The sequence below is a fragment of the Pseudophryne corroboree genome, chromosome 9 (assembly GCF_028390025.1).
Source record: "Pseudophryne corroboree isolate aPseCor3 chromosome 9, aPseCor3.hap2, whole genome shotgun sequence".
Classification (NCBI taxonomy): Eukaryota; Metazoa; Chordata; class Amphibia; order Anura; family Myobatrachidae; genus Pseudophryne; species Pseudophryne corroboree.
Window position 1 is genome coordinate 29,519,712 of NC_086452.1, and position 24,419 is coordinate 29,544,130.

General features: G+C 45.8%; 1 long non-coding RNA gene across 1 annotated transcript in view; it reads right to left on the reverse strand.

Annotated features, from left to right (window-relative positions):
• Positions 1-24,419, reverse strand: part of LOC134956644 (uncharacterized) — a 110,233-nt gene that overhangs the window by 30,725 nt on the left and 55,089 nt on the right. Inside the window, exon 2 of the long non-coding RNA XR_010186050.1 lies at positions 16,349-16,421. This is a non-coding gene — a long non-coding RNA (uncharacterized LOC134956644). The remainder of the gene's footprint in view (positions 1-16,348; positions 16,422-24,419) is intronic.

A 24,419-nucleotide genomic window follows, 5' to 3' on the forward strand; every position in this document is an offset into this window, starting at 1 on the left:
CAGCAGAAGCTGCTGATGCCCTTTAAGCATACCAAATGCCCTAGGCATTTGCCTAGTTTGCCTATGCCTAAGGCCGGCTCTGGGTCTATTTACTAAGCCTTGGGTGGAGATAAAGTGGACGGAGTTAACGTTCCAGCCAACCAGTACCTGACAATCTATTTTATCTTCAAACGTTGATACATCTCACTTAAATTCTATGTAAATAAAAATGTATGTGCACACTATATGTACTTAGGCAAGATCATAGAACAGTGCCACAATGACCCTGGACATTAATGTAAACAATGGTCTTTTTATATACTGTATACTGTATTGAATACAGTTTTAATATGTAACACTATAGATTGTCTTTAGTATAGGCTGTATCAAACATATTTAAATCTTTTAAATAAAATAAGTGGTCAGGAAAAGGTTAAACATACCATAATAAATAAACAAATAAACAAACAAACATAATATAACCAGTATTGCACTTTCTATGCACACATTCTCCCACCTCATGGTACGGCTCCTGTCTCTTCTTCCTGCTAGCTAGTTTCTGGTCCAGTGCACTGATTGAGGACTCAGATCCATACACACAGCATACTTGGTAGAAGAAGTTGCTACCACTGGACATATGCAGCAGCTCTGCTCTGTCCCTTACACTGCATGATGTGGCGGAAGTTCTAGTACTCGTATTATATACCATTGCTATTTTTGTCAGAATTCAAGCCACTTGCCTAGAGGAGGGGGTTTCTGGGCAACTGGAAACCCTCCCTGCGTTTGCCTATGAGGTCACTTCTGTAGAAACACTCAGAATATCTGTACAATGCATAGAAGGGGGTATATGTACTAGATGCTTAGGAATATGGGCCCTCATTCCGAGTTGATCGGTCGCAAGGCGAATTTAGCAGAGTTACACACGCTAAGCCGCCGCCTACTGGGAGTGAATCTTAGCTTCTTAAAATTGCGACCGATGTATTCGCAATATTGCGATTACTAACTACTTAGCAGTTTCAGAGTAGCTTCAGACTTACTCTGCCTGTGCGATCAGTTCAGTGCTTGTCGTTCCTGGTTGACGTCACAAACACACCCAGCGTTCGCCCAGGCACTCCCACCGTTTCTCCGGCCACTCCTGCGTTTTTTCCGGAAACGGTAGCGTTTTCAGCCACACGCCCCTGAAACGCCGTGTTTCCGCCCAGTAACACCCATTTCCTGTCAATCACATTACGATCGCCGGAGCGAAGAAAAAGCCGTGAGTAAAAATACTTTCTTCATAGTAAAGTTACTTGGCGCAGTCGCAGTGCGAACTTTGCGCATGCGTACTAAGCGGATTTTCACTGCGATGCGATGAAAAAGAACGAGCGAACAACTCGGAACGAGGGCCATGATCAGATAAATCTTCTTACTTAAGTAAAATATAACAGGTATCAGAATCAATAATCTTTGGAATATTAATAGGGCTAGACCAACCTGTAGCCAATCAGAACATTAGAACTCAAACACGGTTTGGTCAACCTGTAGCCAATCAGGGCATCAGAACACACACACAGGACTAGACTAACCTATAGCCAATCAGAACAGGGCTAGACAAAAAGTAGCCAAACAAATCATTAGGGGTGGGATGTACTAAGCCTAGTTTTTGTGGGTATTTACCACATTTCCAAATATACTAAAGCCCCGACGGTGGGGCTCTGATGCAGGGGGTAACGCTAGCTATAGCTGCCATTACCCTATAGAAGCTTGTGGGCATCTTACCACATTGTGCTGTTTGAGGGATCGGATCCATCACAGCATGCCTCTCGGCCGCCAGTTCCTTCTGCGCATTTGCAGACGGACCTCCAGGTTATAAACCCAGAAGCAGGCCCGGCGCTACCCGCTCAGCGAAGGGATGCAGTGCAGGGAGGCGCTGGGACGGATAGGCGCTTCCCCTGCTCTGCATCCCTTCCCTGCTGCGCCGTCCTGTCCTGTCCCCCCCCCCCCCCCTCCTGCTGCTGCTGCTGCCAGTGCTGTGTCTGTCACTGTATGACAGGCACTGGCAGCGGGCACCTGCAGCATGAAAAGCCTCCTCCCTCCCCTCCCCTCCCCCATACCTCCCAACTGTCCCGATTTTCGCGGGACAGTCCCGTTTTTTGGGGACTGTCCCGCTGTCCCACCCGCGGGTCGCAGTGTCCCGCGGTGGGGGGGGACAGTTGGGAGGCTCTGTCTCTCGCTGCCCTGCTTAGCAGAGCAGCGGTGAATAGACGCTGTGCGCATGCGCACAGCGTCTATTCAGTGCAGACAGGGGGAGAGCAGGCATGCCAGCGGCTCACGGAGCGCTGGGCATGCCCCCTCAGTGACGAAATCGGGGGCGTGGCTCGCGATCGCGGATCCAACCGTGAAGCCACGCCCCTTTTCAACAGGCCACGCCCCCTTTCGGGAGCGCTTCGCCGCGCGTGTGTCCCTCTTTAAAGCAGCACAAAGTTGGGAGGTATGCCCTCCCCTGTGCTGTCACTGCTGTGTGACAGCGCCGAGTACGGGACAGAAGGGGGCGGAGCTACACGGGACGGGAGGGGCGTGGCTAAACGGGCCAGAAGGGGGCGGAACTACACAGACCAGGCTGCTGTACAGAGGGAGACTGGCTTAGGTAAGTAGAGGGTGAGAGAGAAGTGTGTGTGTGTGTGTATATGCCTGAATTGTGTGTGTGTGTGTGTGTGTGTGTGTGTGTGTGTGTGTGTGTGTGTGTGTGTGTGTGAGGTATGTCTGTGCGCGCGCTTTATGGACGCTACTACTGCGGGGGCATTACGTATGACGACGCTACTACTGGGGGGGCATTACATGTAAGAACGCTACTACTACTGGGGGGGCATTACGTATAAGGACGCTACTACTACTGGGGGGGGCATTACGTATAAGGACGCTACTACTACTGTGGGGGGGGCATTACGTATAAGGACGATACTACTACTGGGGTGCAATACGTATAAGGACGCTACTACTACTAGGGGGGGCATTACGTATAAGGACGATACTACTACTTGGGGTCATTATGTATAAGGACGCTACTATTACTGGGAGGGCATTACGTATAACAATGCTACTACTGGGCGGAGCATTATGTATAAGGACGGTACTACTACTGGGGGCGCATTACGTATAAGAACGCTACTACTACTGGGAGGGCATTACGTATAAGGACGCTACTACTACTGGGGGGACATTACGTATAAGGACGCTACTACTTCTAGGGGGGAATTACGTATAACGACGCTGCTACTGGGGGGGGCATTACATGTAAGAACGCTACTACTACTGGGGGTGCACTACGTATAAGGACGCTACTACTACTGGGGGGTATTACGTATAAGGACACTACTACTACTGGGGGTGCACTACGTATAAGGATGCTACTACTACTGGGGGGCATTATGTATAAGGATGCTACTACTACTGGGGGGCATTATGTATAAGGATGCTACTACTACTGGGGGGCATTATGTATAAGGATGCTACTACTACTGGGGGGGATTATGTGTAAGGATGCTACTACTACTGGGGGGCATTATGCATAAGGATGCTACTACTACTGGGGGGGATTATGTATAAGGATGGTACTACTACTACTGGGGGGCATTATGTATAAGGATGCTGCTACTACTACTGGGGGGGATTATGTGTAAGGATGCTACTACTACTGGGGGGGCATTATGTATAAGGACACTACTACTACTGGGGGGGCATTATGTATAAGGACGCTACTACTACTGGGGGGGCATTATGTATAAGGACGCTACTAGTACTGGGGGGGCATTATGTATAAGGACACTACTACTACTGGGGGGCATTATGTATAAGGACGCTACTAGTACTGGGGGGGCATTATGTATAAGGACACTACTACTACTGGGGGGCATTATGTATAAGGATGCTACTATTACTGGGGTGCATTACATATAAGGACGCTACTACTACGGGTGGGGCATTACGTATAAGATTAATAAGATTGTGCTACATTGTGACGTAATTTTAAATGGGGGTACTATTGTATGGCCATGCCCCTTACTTGTGAGACCACACCCCTTTTCCCGGCGCGCGCCAAAGGAATATGGGAGGGCGCAAATTTATAGTTTGCAGGGGGGCGCCGAACACCCTAGCACCGGCCCTGCCCAGAAGTCCAGAGACCAGAGGGCATCTCTTATCAGGAGAGCTGTCCTGTGTGATACTAGCTTTGTGCTGGGCTGAGGAGAAGAGCTGCTGCTGCCAGGTAAGGGGGAGGGAGGGCTGGGTAATTAGTATCCTCTCCACCCCCCCTTCTCGACACAACTGCCCCTGAGTAGCCACCATGAGACTGCTCATCAGTCCTGTCAAAGACATCAGAAGCCAATGAAACATATCTAAAGACCCTTAAATGGGTGTGTATCGTGTTACCGACGGCCAACGCCGCAATCCCGGTTGCAGAGTGCCGGCGTGGGGGGAGTACAAGAAGCCCCTTGTCAGCTCGCTGCGGGCTCGGTGGCGACCTGCGGTCACCACCTTTTCTATTCACACTCTATGGGTGTCGTAGACACCCACGAGTGGGAATAGTCCCTGTTGGTCAGCATGCCAACTGTTGGGATTGTGAAAGGGTGGGATGTAGGGGGAGGACATGTGACCGGTGGTCTCCCGACCGTCGGTCACATAACCACATCCCCTTTAAACAAGTCTTCACTCTACCCTTACATAAAAGCCTGAGAGCAGAAGCAGAGGCCTGGGATTGGAAATATATATATATATATATATATACTAGCTGGTGTACCCAGTATGAATGCCAAATTGATTTCTCACAAATATTTAAAATGCCCGCTCTAATATATATTGTAAATGCCTGCACATCTTATTACCAAATCCCATAAATGTGCGCTGTACATCGCACAACACTGCATCCCATAAGAGAAAACAATACACCCACACATTATCTGAGTTCCAAAGCTCATTGATGTATATATTTGTTGTTAAAAGGATATGGATTCAATATATATTACAAAGTACAGTATACCTATAGTTTCATGAATACAACTCACACAGTAAACAGTTAGAACATAGTTAAAACACAGTTACATATAAATACAGTTAAATTCCAGCGATACAATTACCAGATCTTTCTCATATAAGTTTGTCCCTCCATATGACTCTCTCTTCCTCTCTTTCCTCTGTAAAATCATGCAAGACCTCCATCTCTGTCTGAGTTCAAAAAGCAAGTAAGTCTGAGCCCACCAGAGACAGGAACTACCTTCCTGTGTGACTAGTTCCTGGGGGAGGGGTCTCTCTCTCCTTCATGATTGAGTCACTATTCTCTTTGTATATGCTGATCAGGTTCAGCCCTGAAGACTGCCAAAGGGGCTGACCTGAGTTCTCTGTCCACTGTATCATTCATTGTTCTAACAAAGTGATTTTAGCTTTTATACATTAAATCATAATTATCCGCTGCAATGTCCTACAACTTAATAACAAGTATCAAATTAATCTACACACCAATCTGCTTGTTTTAAAAGTAAACATGACAGGTGTATCTAGTTCCGTTCAAATAATACACATTCATGACAATAATTCATTAGGTGATTTTAAATCACCATGATGTCTGGCACTTGATATTATTATAATTATGTACTGTATGAAATAAGTGTCGAATCCATTTCTGTGGCATGTCCGTGTAAATGCGTGTGTTACCATATATTGCTGTGCTCGCTGCGCATATTTGCAAGTATAGCGACTTAAATGTGTGTGGTTTGTATGTTCTCTTTATGTAATATTTTTGACTTTGACAGTCCACCCTTTGGCAGTAAAAAATAACTGCCATCAATTATTAACATAAGAAAAAAATATTTCATACCATTATCGGTGACCTAGAGACAAGTATGTATGCACTTCGCAAATCAGACACTTGACTATATTTGGGGAAGACAGGGAGGAGGACGAGACATCCTCTATATGCACTCGGCGGTCACGGGACCACTGGTTGGGTGTGGGACAACATTCAACCTATAGAGTATGCTGGGACAGTGCTTTGGCCTATAATGTCTGATTTGCGGCGAACATTTCACACATACATGTACCTACGTCTTTGTACACTGATGTTTGGATTCTATTGAGGTTCTGCTGGGTAGGTAAAAAAGACACAAACAAATCGTGACAGTGACATATAAAATTTTCGTGATCTACATATTCCTATCATTTTCTGAACATTGTTTCCATTTCTGGAATGTATGCTAGGTCTGTTTAATCATTGAACAAGGGTTATAAGTAGTGTCCTTCCTAAATAACATAAACCTTCGGAGTTCGGGGAGAGCCACTCATAAACCTTTCTTCCACATATGTTAGTGAGCTCTTTATCTGCAGTGTGTGAATAGCCATTGTCTGACTGTTCCTGATTACCTCTGAACTCCATAACTACTAGGCCTTTGATTTTCTCTGACTTTAACAAACTGATCGGCTAATCGTGGGATCCTATAAGGAGATCACTCCTTCCTACAGAACCAGTTCCAGTCCCACACTCGACTCCTCATAAAAAAACCTCGCAAAAATAGAATATCCTGAAAGAAAATGTTTGTCAGCGGGAAAGAGAGAAAAGAGAAATGGAACAAAACAACTCTTGTTCATAACAAATCAATTACAATGACTGGTCTTTCTGCAATCCTTTAGTACGCTCAGGTAGTGTTCAACAGTGCCGTCTCTCAGTCTTCATGGAACAGAGTCTCTGGTGATACTTTTGCGATCTCTTTGCCTTGCTCTTTGAATACACAGTTCACTTGGAACACACAGTTCACTTTGCTCTCCATCTTGCTCTTTGAACACACAGTTCACTAACTCGATGAATGTGAGCAATAAACTACTTTGTCACAAGTTCTCTCCGGGTCAGCGACCTTCTTGCAGTGGGACGAGTGGACCCAAATCTCTCTTTCGGCGACCTTTAGTGCTGTCAACAAATCTTGGTATGGTCCTTCCCACCCGTCTATTAGGCAACCTGAGCGTAAGGACAATCACACAGTCTCTTGGTTCATAATCAATACAGTTAGCATTTGGCAAACCAGCAATCAACAGTTTCAAGTTCTTTTGTCAAGTTATCAAATGCTGGCTCATCTCAACAAGGTACTATACTGTCACCTCATTGGTGTATTTCTGATCATTGTGCGGATCAATCATGACATGAGGTTGTCTTCCAAAAACAACCCAACAAGACACAAATACCAAAACAAAAACAAATTTCGAAGAGGGTGATTCGTTGAGTGAAGATCTGGGAGTGGTTCAGAAGCTACATAATACTAGTGGCAGTATCTATGATCACAATAGTACAATTTCAAGCTTTGCTAAACCTTTAGGGGTACCATTATCTACACACAAATTTCTGCGCAATTTTTCTTTGCGGTAAACACAGCAGCATCCGTGGCGGCAGGAAATGCCTCTACCCAGTTTGAGGAAACATCAGTGCACACCAATACATAACAATAATTCCTAAAGGGTGTTAACTGTACGAAGTTTATTTGTATTTCCTGAAAAGAGCCGTCTGCAGGAGGGATATGGGATGGCTCTGTTGGTATTGCTTTACCAATATTCTTCCACAAGCAAGTAAGACAGGTCATTGCTCTCTTACCTGTATGAGAATAGAATCCTGGTGCACACCAGTAGGCTCTCATCAGCCTGTACCTACCCTCTTTGCCTAGATGAGTCAGACCATATGCCACCTCAGCTAGACTTGGAAGGTATGCTCTGGGGGCTACTGGCATACCGTGTCCACCTGCCCACAGTCCTGAGGACTCCTGGCCATACCCCTTTGTCCTCCAGACTGCCTCTTCCTGCAGGGAACACAAATATTTGTATCTTAATTTAACTATCGTGTGTTTGCAATGTAGAGTACCATGAGCATAACTCAAAAAGAAAAGAAAAAAAAAACATCTCTAGAGGAGAGAAAGAAGAAGAAAATGAAAAAGAAAATGTCAGGTTTGCCATTCACCAACAGGCATATCAGTGTCTATACGAAATTTCCCTTCACCAGTATTCCCATTCTCCACCCTTTGTGCATGACAAGGCACACTGCAGTAATACTGGTGTCATCGTGCTGTTGAGATATACTGGGTTTGGGCAGAACTCTGAAGGACCTAGGCATGTGGAGTTTGAACTGTACTTGGGTCCATGTATTGTACCACCCTGTGTGAACGCAAAAGATGAAGAGGAAACTGTAGAGAAACAGAATAGAGGTTGGTGACAGATGAGTTTTGTAGAGGTGAAGAAGATTTTATAAAAATTTGACAACTGGATTGGGCACTACGAGGAAGTGATTCTCTACTTGGTCTACTCCCCTTAAAAAAACATTTCTGTGTGTCTTATCTCTACTGGGACTATCCCAGCCATCAATCCAGTGTCCTGTCCATCCTAAGTTCATAGGGAACCCGGTATCTGTGAGTTAATTTCCTCTACCTGTGATGGACATGCATCTAGAACAGCGAAATGTAACATTAGTAAGTTGCATTTATTCTGTTCTTCCCATTAACCGAATCTGTGTTTTCTATATGGCTCGTGATTCTTTACTATATGTCCCTTGGTCCCGTCTATGTGTTTAATAATGTGGCTTGTGTTTTCTGTCTAGGGGATCTATATTGACTATGTGTCCTACTACTCCTACAATCTCTGGCAAAATGCCCTTCCTTCGTACAAGTGTAACATATTATTGACCATTAGGGATCTGGGGTTTGGACTGATGGGTCTTTCCTGTATGTGCCAGTATACTTATCGTCCTCAACCTCTCCACCTGTTGTTCTCTGCGCCTAACACTATTCTTGTGATGTTCAATAGCACACTATCTAAGATTAGCTACTGTGACCTTTCCAATTTTGCAAAGAAGTCTGCACCCTGAAACTCAATGCCTTATTGAGCCCGTCCATTTGCAGAGACAGCCACCTTCCATTTGCCAAATTAGTGTTTACCAGTCGTCTTATCCAGATGGAGAGTTTTCTATTACTGCAAAAGACAAAAAAAAATAAAAAAATGAACAAGCTTCTAGGTCATGCGAAGTATTCATTCAATCCTTCTCATCCCGTATTAAGGGTCTGTACATGGTCCATCAAACATTTCCGAGCTCATCTTTACTAGGGGCATTACTAGGAACGAATTCTTCTTATATGGTAACTGAAAGAAATACCCAGGGGTTACCTTGTCTCTGCCCGTTTTCCTGCTGGCAAATACTAATGTGCGGACAGGTTTTTCTCCATTTCTGACGTTACTTTCTTGATTTTTTTTTTTTTTTTAATTTTTGGATTTTACTATATATGTACACGAATGATACCATACTTACCTGTTCCACTGGTCTCAGCCACTTCCCCCACAGGCTACTGCTGTTCTTTTACCGGTTGGATACTCCTCTGGGTGCATGAGAAATGGCTGAAAACGATCAGGTCACCTTCTCCTCCTGAATAAAACTTCAACATTCATTAGTATATATATATATAGGTTACAGTCATATTTTTCATTTTTTTTTTATTATTTTCTATAGTTTGTACGCTGGCCGTAACTGCTTCCACATCTACATAAGGCGGTGTACTTGCATTCTCTTTATTTCCTCTTCCTACTTATTTATTGTTGCTACAAGTTCAAACAGTTCTCATATTTCCATTCTTGTCTTATATGACTTTGGTTAAACATACCACCTGCAATACCTTTGGATCAAACTCACCAAACCCTCTTGCTGTCACAGGTTTAAACAATTTGTATGTCTGACCCTTTGTTTTTGGGATTTTATCAGATATATTCTTATCCTTAAATTCTGCAATACCTCTGGTTCAAAACTGCCTACCTTAGGGAATGGTTCCCTATCTCCCGCAGTCATACGTTCCCATTCATTGCATAAAACTTCTGTGTGTGGTCCATGCTTCTCACACATTATGAACCTCACTGACCCCCTGGGCCGCGGTATGTCAACCTGAACCCTGGTTGAACGTCCCTTACTTGAGCAACTGGCCCCCATATTTTGCAGGTATTGCCCTTTCGGCTAATCCCACAAAAAACCAAAATACTCAATATAAGGCAAGGTGAAAGTTCTCCGAGCGCTCTTCACCCGCTCACCGCCCACGTTGGCCAGTACTACCATACACTGTCGATAGCGAAGGCAATTTACCCAATTTAGGGCCCTATGTAACCTCTATTTACTGGAAGTTTCTGGGAATAACTTAGCCTTTCCAGTAAATATAAGCTGTTGGAGATTTCCTAAGAGAGACCAGCGAAAACTCCCTAAACCTTTATTATACACAAATCACGCTTGCGTATGCTATATACAGCGCTAATGATACCGCGATATTACGCAAAGCTCGTAAAAAGGGTATCACGTTGCGCTAAATATTGCACCCATGAACGCGCGGTCCAATCGCACAGCGTATAGGTACTTGTTACTTATCCGCCGTACGACCACTGGAATCGATTTTCAGGCTGCGAGACCTCAGCCAGAGCGTATAAAAAAAACTAAATGGGTAAACCTTCGCTAACCCCCTGGGCCGCGGTACTCTAACACAATTGCCTACCTTGCTCCTTTGTACTTAAATCTATATTAACATGAGTCAGCTGCCTCACGCCACCAAGTCTCCACTCACTTGATGTACCACTCGACGGGATCCCGAATTCCCTGGGTCCACTACGTTCTTTGTTACGTTCGCTCACTAACGTTCGCTCACTCAAATACACTTTGGTTTTTTTTTTTCTGTACAGAAAATTATCTTTCATTCAGATAAACAGCTTTACTCCCAGAGGCAATACAGTAAAAAAGGTTTTAATTAAACTAAATCTTGGAAACCGAGCAATTTGTGCTAATGAAGCGTGACTACTGTCCCGCCCCTAAACTAAACGATGCTATTGTGTAATTTGTACTAAGCGGTCGTACCCTTACGCACGTTGCGTAAACACGCGACCGTGCATATGTATTTACGTTGCGTATGCAGTCCCGTACTTTGTCCGAGACACGTGTACAAAAACCGTACGTCCGCAATAGTATAAATCCCACACTTCTATAAATGTAAGCGATATTACCTATAATCGCTCACTTAACACAACACAGTTTCTTTCTGTATAAACCTTTTTAACCAGGCCAGACTGTGTTTGTGTTTTACGGTTACTTCCTTAAATATTTATTTTAGTTTTAACTATATAGCAACAAATATATCCGGTTTCACACAGATCTATAATGACTCTAGCAATAATCAATAATTTAAATGATATGATTCAGATTGGATAGCCATCTTGCAGAACATACATTGATATAAACACCCACATAATTATAATAATATTATATATATGTATCATTCACTGGTCTCCTGTGAAACTTATTTACCCATTTAGTGCTTCTAATTTGCATATCAAAGCTGTTTGCTTTTGACTGCCTGTTCAAGAGGTTGTTCACTGCTAAGAAAAAGCAGTTACACAGGTTAATTAACATTTCAATGGCTATCTTATAGCAAGCAGAGTTACCTAAATCCTAGAGGTAAAAGAAAAAAAAAAAACTTTGTTTTTTTATCTGTGTGTACTTCTTACATCAAGTATTCATCTCACTATTAACTTTCACTAAGCCCCATTGAAACTATTTGTAATTGTCTATGGCATGGGTTAAATAAATGCATTGGTAACTCATAAATTGTGTTTCATGTGACAAAGGAAAGCTGATTATTCTTGAGCAGACTGAAAATCAGCCATTTAGAAAAAATGACCTTCCCAAAATGGCCGCTGCTCCTCCCCCTTCCACATCCATGAGGGTTACACAAAATGGTGGACAGGCCATGTGGTTAGTCCAAAATGGAGGACAGACCATGCGGCTTCCTTTGTCACAAAGAAATCACACACCATGCAAGCACCTGAAGTTATTTTAGGCCTGAGTTAAAAAAAAAACACTATATCAAGGCTATTGCAGCAACTTTTAAATGTACTTTTAACCCTACTTAACAGATAAGCAATCCAATCTGAATCAAACACAATATGACTTATTTGAACCTTGTTTTGCAACAATAAAAATAAATTTTAGCATCTTAAATATTATGAGAAACGCATTGTCCCTTAAATTTCATATCAGCATCTTACTAATAACACAACACAATACACGTGGATGTGATTCGTCAGCATTTTGCGATGCGTCCATCATTAGCCGGTCGATCACAGCCGCGTTTGTAATGTACAGTGCATCATTAATAACGTGATATCCCGTGAGAGCCCCATCTATGAATGCCAAATTGATTTCTCACAAATATTTAAAATGCCCGCTCTAATATATATTGTAAATGCCTGCACATCTTATTACCAAATCCCATAAATGTGCGCTGTACATCGCACAACACTGCATCCCATAAGAGAAAACAATACACCCACACATTATCTGAGTTCCAAAGCTCATTGATGTATATATTTGTTGTTAAAAGGATATGGATTCAATATATATTACAAAGTACAGTATACCTATAGTTTCATGAATACAACTCACACAGTAAACAGTTAGAACATAGTTAAAACACAGTTACATATAGTTACAGTTAAATGCCAGCGATACAATTACCAGATCTTTCTCATATAAGTTTGTCCCTCCATATGACTCTCTCTTCCTCTCTTTCCTCTGTAAAATCATGCAAGACCTCCATCTCTGTCTGAGTTCAAAAAGCAAGTAAGTCTGAGCCCACCAGAGACAGGAACTACCTTCCTGTGTGACTAGTTCCTGGGGGAGGGGTCTCTCTCTCCTTCATGATTGAGTCACTATTCTCTTTGTATATGCTGATCAGGTTCAGCCCTGAAGACTGCCAGAGGGGCTGACCTGAGTTCTCTGTCCACTAAATCATTCATTGTTCTAACAAAGTGATTTTAGCTTTTATACATTCAATCATAATTATCCGCTGCAATGTCCTACAACTTAATAACAAGTATCAAATTAATCTACGCAACAGTCTGCTTGTTTTAAAAGTAAACATGACAGGTGTATCTGGTTCCGTTCAAATAATACACATTCATGACTAATTCATTAGGTGATTTTAAATCACCATGATGTCTGGCGTTTGATATTATTATAATTATGTACTGTATGAAATAAGTTTCGAATCCATTTCTGTGGCATGTCCGTGTAAATGCGTGTGTTACCATATATTGCTGTGCTCGCTGCGCATATTTGCAAGTATAGCGACTTAAATGTGTGTGGTTTGTATGTTCTCTTTATGTAATATTTTTTGACTTTGACACCAGCGTTGCCCGGGATTTTAAGACTGTCTTTTTACAAAATTAATTGTAAATATTAAACACAGTATAAATAACATTGTAGATAGCTGAATACCCGTGCTTTGCTACGGGATGAGGATGGTAAATTAGAATGTTAGTTGTTTGTTAATTTACATTGGTTGGAGATCTAGTATATAAGCATATCTCGCTTCCCTGACGCACTTTAGGGTATATTCAATTGCAGTCAAAAACTGCCATCTGTCGAAAAGACGGCACTTTTCGACTTTTTGAGGTCGAATCCTGATTCGACCTATTCAGAGCTTTTCGACAAGTCGAGGCATTTGACTTGTCGAAAAGCACGTGGCTCGGCGGAATAGCTGCCGATCCACGTGTTGATGTCGAAAAACGGGGCCAAATCCGACAGGTTTTGGCCACCTTTTCGACTATCTCAATCTGACATCAAAATGATGTCAGAATGAGATGGACCCGGAGGAGGCGAGGGGGGGGGGGGGGTAGCCGCTGGGAGACGGGGTGACAGGCTGCGGGCATACAGGAGATCAGCGCTACGATCAGCGCTGCAGCTGGATGTCACTCACCCGCCCGACCTCACGGCAGCTTCCACTCCATAGCGCTGATCTCCCCCCCCCCCCCCACCCCCGCGTGGTTCGCCCCCCCCCCCTCTCCTCCTCTGGGTCCCATCTAAAATTCGACTTGAAAAAGTCGAGTTTTTGATGGGATTGAATACATGTCAGAATGGATCCGACTTTAATTGAATATACCCCTTTGTGTAGTGGCCGGACCCCTTTTTGGTCCCCCAAGGGACCCTGCTCTTCCCACTATACAACTCTCAGTCTGTGGCTTCTTGCTGCCTCCATTCCCCTCCTCACATCATGTCACTGCTCCATTCTGTGCTGCTGGGGACCCTGCTCCTCCCACTGTATAACTCTCAGTCTGTGGCTTCCTGCTGCCTCCATTCCCCTCCTCACATCATGTCACTGCTCCTGTCACATGCAGCCCTGTCCTCACTGACACATCACTCAGCTCCTGATATACTCTGTGCTGCTGGGGACCCTGCTCCTCCCACTGTATAACTCTCAGTCTGTGGCTTCCTGCTGCCTCCATTCCCCTCCTCACATCATGTCACTGCCCCTGTCACATGCAGCCCTGTCCTCACTGACACATCACTCATCTCCTGATATACTCTGTGCTGCTAGGGACCCTGCTCCTCCCACTATATAACTCTCAGTCTGTGGCTTCCTGCTGCCTCCATTCCCCTCCTCACATCATGTCACTGCCCCTGTCACATGCAGCCCTGTCCTCACTGACACATCACTCAGCTCCTGATATACTCTGTGCTGCTGGGGACCCTGCTCCTCCCACTATATAACTCTCAGTCTGTGGCTTCCTGCTGCCTCCATTCCCCTCACATCATGTCACTGCCCCTGTCACATGCAGCCCTGTCCTCACTGACACATCACTCATCTCCTGATATACTCTGTGCTGCTAGGGACCCTGCTCCTCCCACTATATAACTCTCAGTCTGTGGCTTCCTGCTGCCTCCATTCCCCGCCTCACATCATGTCAGTGCCCCAGTGAAATTATCGATATTTTCACAGTTTCCTATATAGCGCAGCACATTATGTATCTCCTGATATACTCTGTGCTGCTGGGGAACCGTGCTACTTTTACTATATAACTATCAGTGTGTGGGTTCATGCTGCCGGCATTCCCCTCCTCACATCATGTCACTGGCCCTGTCACATGCAGCCCTGTCATCACTGAAATACAGTATCATGCATGTCTGTGCTGATGGCCCACCCCTAGGGGTGCTAGTGGTGTGTTAGCCCCACAGTGTGTGTTCCCAGAGTATAAGGTGTGTTCCCAGAGTGTAAGTCATATGTGTAGCAAATTTGGTGTAAATTGCTCCAGGCATTCCAAAGTTATGCTGTCTGCTGAAAAACTGTGTGCTGCTGCCTCACCCCTAGGGGTGCTAGGGGTTACTTACCCCCACAGTGTTTGTTCCCAGATTGTAAGTCAGATGTGTACCAAGTTTTGGTGTAAATTGCTCCAGGCCTTATTTGTATCTTGCACTGTGGGGGCATATGTGTATCTGGTACTGTGGGGGCATATGTGTACCTGCCACTGTGGGACATATGTGTATCTGGCACTGTGGGGTATATGTGTATCTGGCACTGTTGGGCATATGTGTATCTAGCACTGTTGGGGTATATGTGTATCTGGCACTGTGGGGCATATGTGCATCTGGCACTATGGGGCATTTGTGTATCTGGCACTGTGGGGCATATGTGTATCTGGCACTGTGGGGCATGTGTGTATCTGGCACTGTGGGGCATATGTGCATCTGGTGCTGTGGATCATATGTGCATCTGGTGCTTTGGATCAGATGTGCATCTGGCACAGTGGGGCATATGTGCATCTGGCACTGTGGGGCATATGTGCATCTGGTACTGTGGGGGAATATGTGCACCTGGCACTGTGGGGCATTTGTGTATCTGGCACTGTGGGCATTTGTGTATCTGGCACTTTGGGGCATATTTGTATCTTGCACTGTGGGGGCATATGTGTATCTGGCACTGTGCGGGCATATGTGTACCTGCCACTGTGGAACATATGTGTACCTGGCACTGTTGGGCATATGTGTATCTGGCACTGTGGGGGCATATGTGTATATGGCACTGTGGGGCATATATGTATCTGGCACTGTGGGGGCATATTTGTATCTGGCACTGTGGGGGCATATCTGGCACTATTGGGGCATATCTGGCACTGTACAAGCATATCTGGCACTGCTGGGGGCATATGTGTATCTGGCAGTGTGGGGGCATATCTGGCACTGTGGGGGCATATGTGTATCTGGCACTATTGGGGTCATATGTGTATCTGGCCCCCCTATGTGTATCACCCCCCCATTTTCATTGACCACACCCCATGTGGCATCTGGCCACACCCATTTTTTGTCACGTACGCACAGACAGTACCACTAAGAATTTTTCTTCTACTTACACCACTGAGTAAGCAAGCACCTTTTCTGATGCTGCAGACCCCTTGCAGCATTTATAAGAAAGGATAATACTAATGATAACAATGATGATTATACAGCATTTCAAAATACCATAAGTCTTAGCTATTACTTGGAGAGAAAGCAGGCAGAGCGTGTCATACTCACATTTATATGTCTGGTGAAGTTGTCTCACCACCGATTTATGGTATAAATATTCTATGTTCCTTTATCCCCTGTCCTGGAAGAAAGAATTGGCCTGATTTTCACCTCATAAACTTTCACGGCAGCAACTGGTAAAGTATATGAAACTTTTGCATTAGTAATAATAGATTAAGTGGAAATATTGGGGGTCATTCCGAGTTGTTCGCTCTGTAAAAATCTTCACATCGCAGCGATTTTCCGCTTAATGCGCATGCGCAATGTCCGCACTGCGACTGCGCCAAGTAAATTTGCTATGCACTTAGGAATTTTACTCACGGCTTTTTCTTCGTTCTGGCGATTGTAATGTGATTGACAGGAAATGGGTGTTACTGGGCGGAAACAGGCCGTTTTATGGGCGTGTGGGAAAAAACGCTACCGTTTCCGGAAAAAACGCAGGAGTGGCCGGAGAAACGGGGGAGTGTCTGGGCGAACGCTGGGTGTGTTTGTGACGTCAAACCAGGAACGACAAGCACTGAACTGATCGCAGAAGCCGAGTAAGTCTGGAGCTACTCAGAAACTGCACAGAGATGTGTAATCACAATATTGCGAATACATCGTTCGCAATTTTAAGATGCTAAGATTCACTCCCAGTAGGCGGCGGCTTAGCATGAGCAAATCTGCTAAAATCCGCTTGCGAGCGAACAACTCGGAATGACCCCCATTTTGCGTGCAGAAATTAGAAGATCCTATGAATTGGTGTCTCGTTCAAAATATGCTGATTTTAAACTTAAGGACATTTCCCAATTATGTTCTGTAAAAATATACTGCAGCACTGGATGACACACATCTTCTCCCACTGGCAGTTGTATAACTATTGCCTGTCTAATGTTACAATGATTATAGATTATAAACTTTCTATTGGTAGCTGTAGTGGCAGCGAATCATGGGGGTCATTCCGAGTTGATCGCTAGCTGCTTTCGTTCGCTCTGCAGCGATGAGGCAAAAAAAACGGCACTTCTGCGCATGCGAATGCGGCGCAATGCGCACGTGCGTCGTACTATTGCAACGAATGATGTAGTTTCACACAGGGTCTAGCGAAGCTTTTCAGTCGCACTGCTGGCCGCAGAGTGATTGACATGAAGTGGGCGTTTCTGGGTATCAACTGACCGTTTTCAGGGAGTGTTCAGAAAAACGCAGGCGTGGCTGGGCGAACACAGGGAGTGTTCATGACGTCAAAACAGGAACTGAACAGTCTGAAGTGATCACAAGCGCTGAGTAGGTCTGGAGCTGCTCTGAAACTGCACAAAATTATTTTGTAGCCGCTCTGCGATCCTTTTGTTCGCACTTCTGCTAAGCTAAGATACACTCCCAGTAGGAGGCGGCATAGCGTTTGCACGGCTGCTAAAATAAGATTTTAAACCTACCGGTAAATCTTTTTCTCCTAGTCCGTAGAGGATGCTGGGGACTCTGTAAGGACCAAGGGGTATAGACGGGCTCCGCAGGAGACATGGGCACTATAAAGAACTTTAGAATGGGTGTGCACTGGCTCCTCCCTCTATGCCCCTCCTCCAGACCTCAGTTAGAGAAACTGTGCCCAGAGGAGATGGACAACACGAGGAAAGGATTTTGTTAATCTAAGGGCAAGATTCATACCAGCCCACACCATCCACACCGTATAACCTGGAATATACGCAACCAGTTAACAGTATGAACAAAAATTAGTATCAGCTAAAGACTGATCTCAACTGTAACATAACCCTTATGTAAGCAACAACTATATACAAGCCTTGCAGATTTTGTCCGCACTGGGACGAGCGCCCAGCATCCTCTACGGACTAGGAGAAAAAGATTTACCGGTAGGTTTAAAATCTTATTTTCTCTTACATCCTTGAGGATGCTGGGGACTCCGTAAGGACCATGGGGTTTATACCAAAGCTCCAGACCGGGCGGGAGAGTGCTGACGACTCTGCAGCACCGACTGAGCAAACGCAAGGTCCTAATCAGCCAGGGTATCAAACTTATAGAACTTTGCAAAAGTGTTTGAACCTGACCAGGTAGCTGCTCGGCAAAGCTGTAAAGCCGAGACGCCTCGGGCAGCCGCCCAAGAAGAGGCCACCTTCCTAGTTGAATGGGCCCTTGCCGAATTAGTTAACGGCAAACCTGCCGTAGAATGAGCCTGCTGAATCGTGTTACGGATCCAGCGAGCAATAGTCTGCTTCGAAGCAGGAGCGCCAACTTTGTTGGCTGCATACAGGACAAACAGTGCTTCTGTTTTCCTCACCCGAGCCGTCCTGGCTACATAGATTTTTAAGGCCCTGACTACATCCAGGGACTTGGAATCCTCCAAGTCACCCGTAGCCACAGGCACCACAATAGGCTGGTTTATATGAAATGAAGAAACCACCTTTGGCAAAAATTGAGGACGAGTCCTCAACTCTGCTCTACCCACATGGAAGGTCAAATAGGGGCTCTTGTGAGACGAGGCCACCAATTCGGACACCCGCCTTGCAGATGCCAAGGCTAATAACATGACCACCTTCCAAGTGAGAAATTTCAATTCAACCGTTTGAAGAGGTTCAAACCAGTGAGACTTCAGGAACCGTAACACCACGTTAAGGTCCCAAGGTGCCACTGGGGGCACAAAAGGAGGCTGGATGTGCAGCACTCCCTTTACAAAAGTCTGGACTTCTGGGAGAGAAGCCAATTCCTTCTGAAAGAAAATAGACAGGGCCGAAATCTGTACCTTAATGGAGCCTAATTTTAGGCCCATATCTACTCCTGTCTGTAGAAAGTGGAGAAAACGGCCCAGATGGAAATCTTCCGTAGGAGCATTCTTGGCTTCACACCAAGAAACATATTTCCTCCAGATACGGTGATAATGTTTTGCCATCACCTCCTTCCTAGCCTTTATCAGAGTAGGGATGACTTCCTCCGGAATACCTTTCCCAGCTAGGATTCGGTGTTCAATCGCCATGCCGTCAAACGTAACCGCGGTAAGTCTTGGAACACGCAGGGTCCCTGTTGTAACAGGTCCTCCCTGAGAGGAAGAGGCCATGGATCTTCTGTGAGCATCTCCTGAACATCTGAATACCAGGCCCTTTGAGGCCAATCTGGAACAATGAGGATTGTTTTCACTATTTTTTGTCTTATGGTTCTCAATATTTTTGATATGAGAGGAAGAGGGGGGAACACATAAACCGACTGAAACACCCATGGTGTCTCCAGGGCGTCCATCGCTACTGCCTGAGGGTCCCTTGACCTGGCACAATACCTCAGAAGCTTCTTGTTGAGGCGTGACGCCATCATGTCTATGTGAGGAATTCCCCAAAGACTTGTTATCTCTGTAAAAACGTCCTGATGAAGTCCCCACTCTCCTGGATGGAGATCGTGTCTGCTGAGGAAGTCTGCTTCCCAGTTGTCCACTCCCGGAATGAAGACCGCTGATAGAGCGCTTATGTGATTTTCCGCCCAGCGAAGAATCCTGGTGGCTTCCGCCATTGCCACTCTGCTCCTTATCCCGCCTTGGCGGTTTACATGAGCCACGGCTGTGACGTTGTCTGATTGAATCAGAACCGGTAGGTCGCGAAGAAGATTCTCCGCTTGTCGTAGGCCGTTGTATATGGCCCTCAATTCCAGTACGTTGATGTGTAGACAAGCCTCTTGGCTTGACCATAGCCCCTGAAAATGTCTTCCTTGTGTGACTGCTCCCCATCCTCGGAGGCTCGCGTCCGTGGTCACCAGAACCCAGTCTTGAATGCCGAACCTGCAACCCTCCAGAAGGTGAGCACTTTGCAGTCACCACAGGAGAGACACCCTGGCCTGGGGGGACAGGCTTATCTTCTGATGTATTAGTAGATGGGACCGGACCACTTGTCCAGGAGGTCCCACTGAAACGTTGTTGCATGAAACCTGCCGAAGGGGATGGCCTCGTAGGCTGCCACCATTTTCCCCAGAACTCGAGTGCATTGATGAACAGACACACTTTTTGGTTTTAGCAAGTCTTTTACCATGTTCTGGAGGTCCTGGGCTTTTTCCATCGGGAGAAAAACCCTCTTCTGTTCCGTGTCCAGAATCATGTCGAGGAATGATAGTCGAGTCGTTGGAATCAATTGTGACTTTGACAGATTGAGAATCCAACCGTGTTGTTGTAGCACTCTCAGGGAGAGCGACACGCTCTTCTGCAATTGATCTCTCGATCTTGCTTTTATCAGGAAATCGTCCAAGTATGGGATAATTGGGACTCTCTGCCTGCGCAGGAGCACCATCATCTCCGCCATCACCTTGGTGAAAATCCTCGGGGCCGCGGAAAGCCCAAACGGCAACGTCTGAAACTGGTAATGACAGTCCTTTACAGCGAATCTCAGGTACGCCTGATGAGGAGGATATATGGGGACATGAAGGTATGCATCCTTTATGTCGAGTGACACCATAAAATCCCCCCCTTCCAGGCTGGAGATCACAGCCCGGAGCAATTCCATCTTGAATTTGAACTTTTTCAAGTACAGGTTTAGGGATTTTAGATTTAAAATGGGTCTGACCGAACCATCCGGCTTCGGGACCACGAACAGGGTTGAATAGTACCCTTTTCCCTGTTGGACTAGGGGAACCTTGACAATCACTTGCTGTTGACACAGCTTTAGAATTGCAGCTAACACTACTTCCCTCTCTGGGGAAGAAGCTGGCAAGGCCGACTTGAAAAATCGGCGAGGGGGCACCTCTTCGAATTCCAGTTTGTAGCCTTGGGATACAATATCCATCGCCCAAGGATCCACGTCTGACAGAACCCAGACCTGGCTGAAGAGTCGAAGACGTCCCCCCACCGGTGCGGACTCCCTCAGTGGAGCCCCAGCGTCATGCGGTGGATTTAGTAGAAGCCGGGGAGGATTTCTGCTCCTGGGAACTAGCCGGAGCAGGTGCTCTCTTCCCTCTACCCTTACCTCTGGCGAGGAAAGATGAGCCCCGACCTCTTCTGGACTTATGCGACCGAAAGGACTGCATCTGATATTGTGGAGTTTTCTTTTGCTGTGGAGGAACAAAAGGCAAAAAGGTAGATTTACCCGCGGTAGCTGTGGCAACCAGGTCCGCGAGACCTTCCCCAAATAAAACTTCACCTTTGTATGGCAAAACCTCCATATGCTTCTTTGAGTCGAGATCAACCGTTCATTGGCGGGTCCACAGGGCTCGCCTAGCAGAAATCGCCATGGCGTTGGCTCTCGAACCCAGCAGCCCAACGTCTCTTTGAGCGTCCCTCATATATAAGACTGCGTCTTTAATGTGGCCTAAGGTCAACAAAATGGTATCCCTGTCTAGGGTATCAAGGTCAGCTGACAAGGTATCTGTCCAAGCTGCAACTGCACTACACACCCATGCCGATGCTATTGCCGGTCTGAGCAAAGCACCTGTATGCGCATAAATAGATTTTAAAGTAGTTTCCTGTCTGCGATCAGCAGGATCCTTGAGGGCTGCCGTGTCCGGAGACGGTAGCGCCACCTTCTTGGACAGGCGTGTTAAAGCCTTGTCCACCCTGGGTGAGGATTCCCAGCGTACCCTGTCCTGTGCAGAGAAAGGATACGCCATAAGAATCCTTTTGGGAATCTGCAGTTTTTATCTGGAGTTTCCCAAGCTTTTTCAAATAACTCGTTAAGCTCATGGGATGGGGGAAAGGTTACCTCAGGTTTCTTTTCCTTATACATGCGCACCCTCGTGTCAGGGACCGAGGGGTCATCTGTGATATTCAAAACATCTTTTATTGCAATAATCATATAATTAATACTTTTGGCCACCCTTGGGTGTAACCTCGCATCATCGTAGTCGACACTGGAGTCAGAATCCGTGTCAGTATCAGTGTCTGCTATTTGGGATAGGGGATGTTTTTGAGACCCAGAAGGGCCCGGTGACCCAGTCAAAGCCGTGGATTGACTCCCTGCTCTTTCCCTGGACTCTGCTTTATCCAATCTCTTTTGCAATAAGGTCACATTTGCATTTAAAACATTCCACATGTCCATCCAATCATGAGTCGGCGTTGCCGACGAAGACACCACAATCATCTGCTCCACCTCTTTCTTAGCTGAGCCTTCCGCATCAGACATGCCGACACACTCGTACCGGCACCCCCACACACACACAGGGATATAGTTATAAGGAGACAGATCCCCAATAAGGCTCTTTGGAAAGACAGAGAGAGAGTATGCCAGCACACACCCAGCAACAACTGACACTGGAAAATAATCTCCCAGATAATAGCGCTTTTATGTTAATACACTCACTGCGCCTTACAAGTGCCCCCCCCCTCCCCCTCCTCTTTTCAGCCTTGTGTCACCGTGTTCAGCAGAGGAGAGTCCGGGGAGCCAGCTTCTCTGCAGATCTCTGTGGAGAAAATGGCGCTGGTTAGTGCTGAGGGACCAAGCTCCGCCCCCTCCAGCGGCGGGCTTTGGTCCCGCTCAAAGTATCACAAAACTAGTGGGGGATTTATAGAATTTTACTGCCTCCGCAGCCTCTAACCTTATAAATGCCAGATTTAGAGGTGTTTATTGCTGCCCAGGGCGCCCCCCCTGCGCCCTGCACCCATCAGTGCCCGCTAATCATACTTGCCTACCTGACCCTCTCCATGAGGGAGAAAATTATCTATTCCTGGACTTTCCTGGTAATGTATGATTGCCATCACCTGTGGTGAGCTAGGTAATTGATAAGAAAGGTGTTTCACCACAGGTGATAGCAATCATACATTACCAGGAAAGTCCAGGAACAGAGCATTTTCTCCCTCATGGAGAGGGTCAGGTAGGCAAGTATGCCGCTAATGTGTGTAGTGTGTGGGATGGCGCACAGCGTTACCGCTTACCTCAGGGAAGATCTGAAGTCTTCTGCCGCCTCTGAAGTCTTCTTTTCTTCTTATACTCACCCAGCTTCTGTCTTCCGGCTCTGAGGAGGACGGCGGCGCGGCTCTGGGACGAACACCGAGGGGAGACCTGCGTTCCGACTCCCTCTGGAGCTAATGGTGTCCAGTAGCCTAAGAAGCAGAGCCCATCACTTAAGTAGGTCTGCTTCTCTCTCCTCAGTCCTAGATGCAGGGAGCCTGTTGCCAGCAGAGCTCCCTGAAAATAAAAAACCTAACAAAAAGTATTTTTCAGAGAAACTCAGGAGAGCTCCCCTGTAATGCACCCAGTCTCCTCTGGGCACAGGATCTAATTGAGGTCTGGAGGAGGGGCATAGAGGGAGGAGCCAGTGCACACCCATCTAAAGTTCTTTATAGTGCCCGTGTCTCCTGCGGAGCCCGTCTATACCCCATGGTCTTTACGGAGTCCCCAGCATCCTCTAGGACGTAAAAGAAAAACAGCTAGCGAACGATCAACTAGGAATGACCCCCCATGTCCCTCTGGCTGCTGTTGTTGCTGCAGCTCTCTGCCAATTACACTATTCACTGTTCTCGTCAACGCACTAACTTTTCCCATAACGCGAGGTTGTCAGAGTATCTCTCTGTGAGACAGATGCATCACAGCTTGGAGAAATGGGGTCTATTTACTAAGCCTTGGGTGGAGATAAAGTGGACGGAGTTAAAGTTCCAGCCAACCGGCTCCTAACTGTCATTTTTCAAACCCAGCCAATCACCTCCCGTTAGGAGGTTATTGGCTGATACTTTATCTCCGCCCACTTTATCTCCATCCGAGGCTTAGTAAATAGACCCCAAAGTACCTGCCAATCTATTTTATCTTCAAACTTTGATACATCTCCCTTAAATTCTATGTAAATAAAAATGTATGTGCACACTATATGTACTTAGGCAAGATCATAGAACAGCGCCACAATGACCCTGGACATTAATGTAAACAATGGTCTTTTTATATACTGAATACTGTATTGAATACAGTATTAATATGTAACACTATAGATTGTCTTTAGTATAGGCTGTATCAAACATATTTAAATCTTTTAAATAAAATAAGTGGTCAGGAAAAGGTTAAACATACCATAATAAATAAACAAATAAACAAACAAACATAATATAACCAGTATTGCACTTTCTATGCACACATTCTCCCACCTCATGGTACGGCTCCTGTCTCTTCTTCCTGCTAGCTAGTTTCTGGTCCAGTGCACT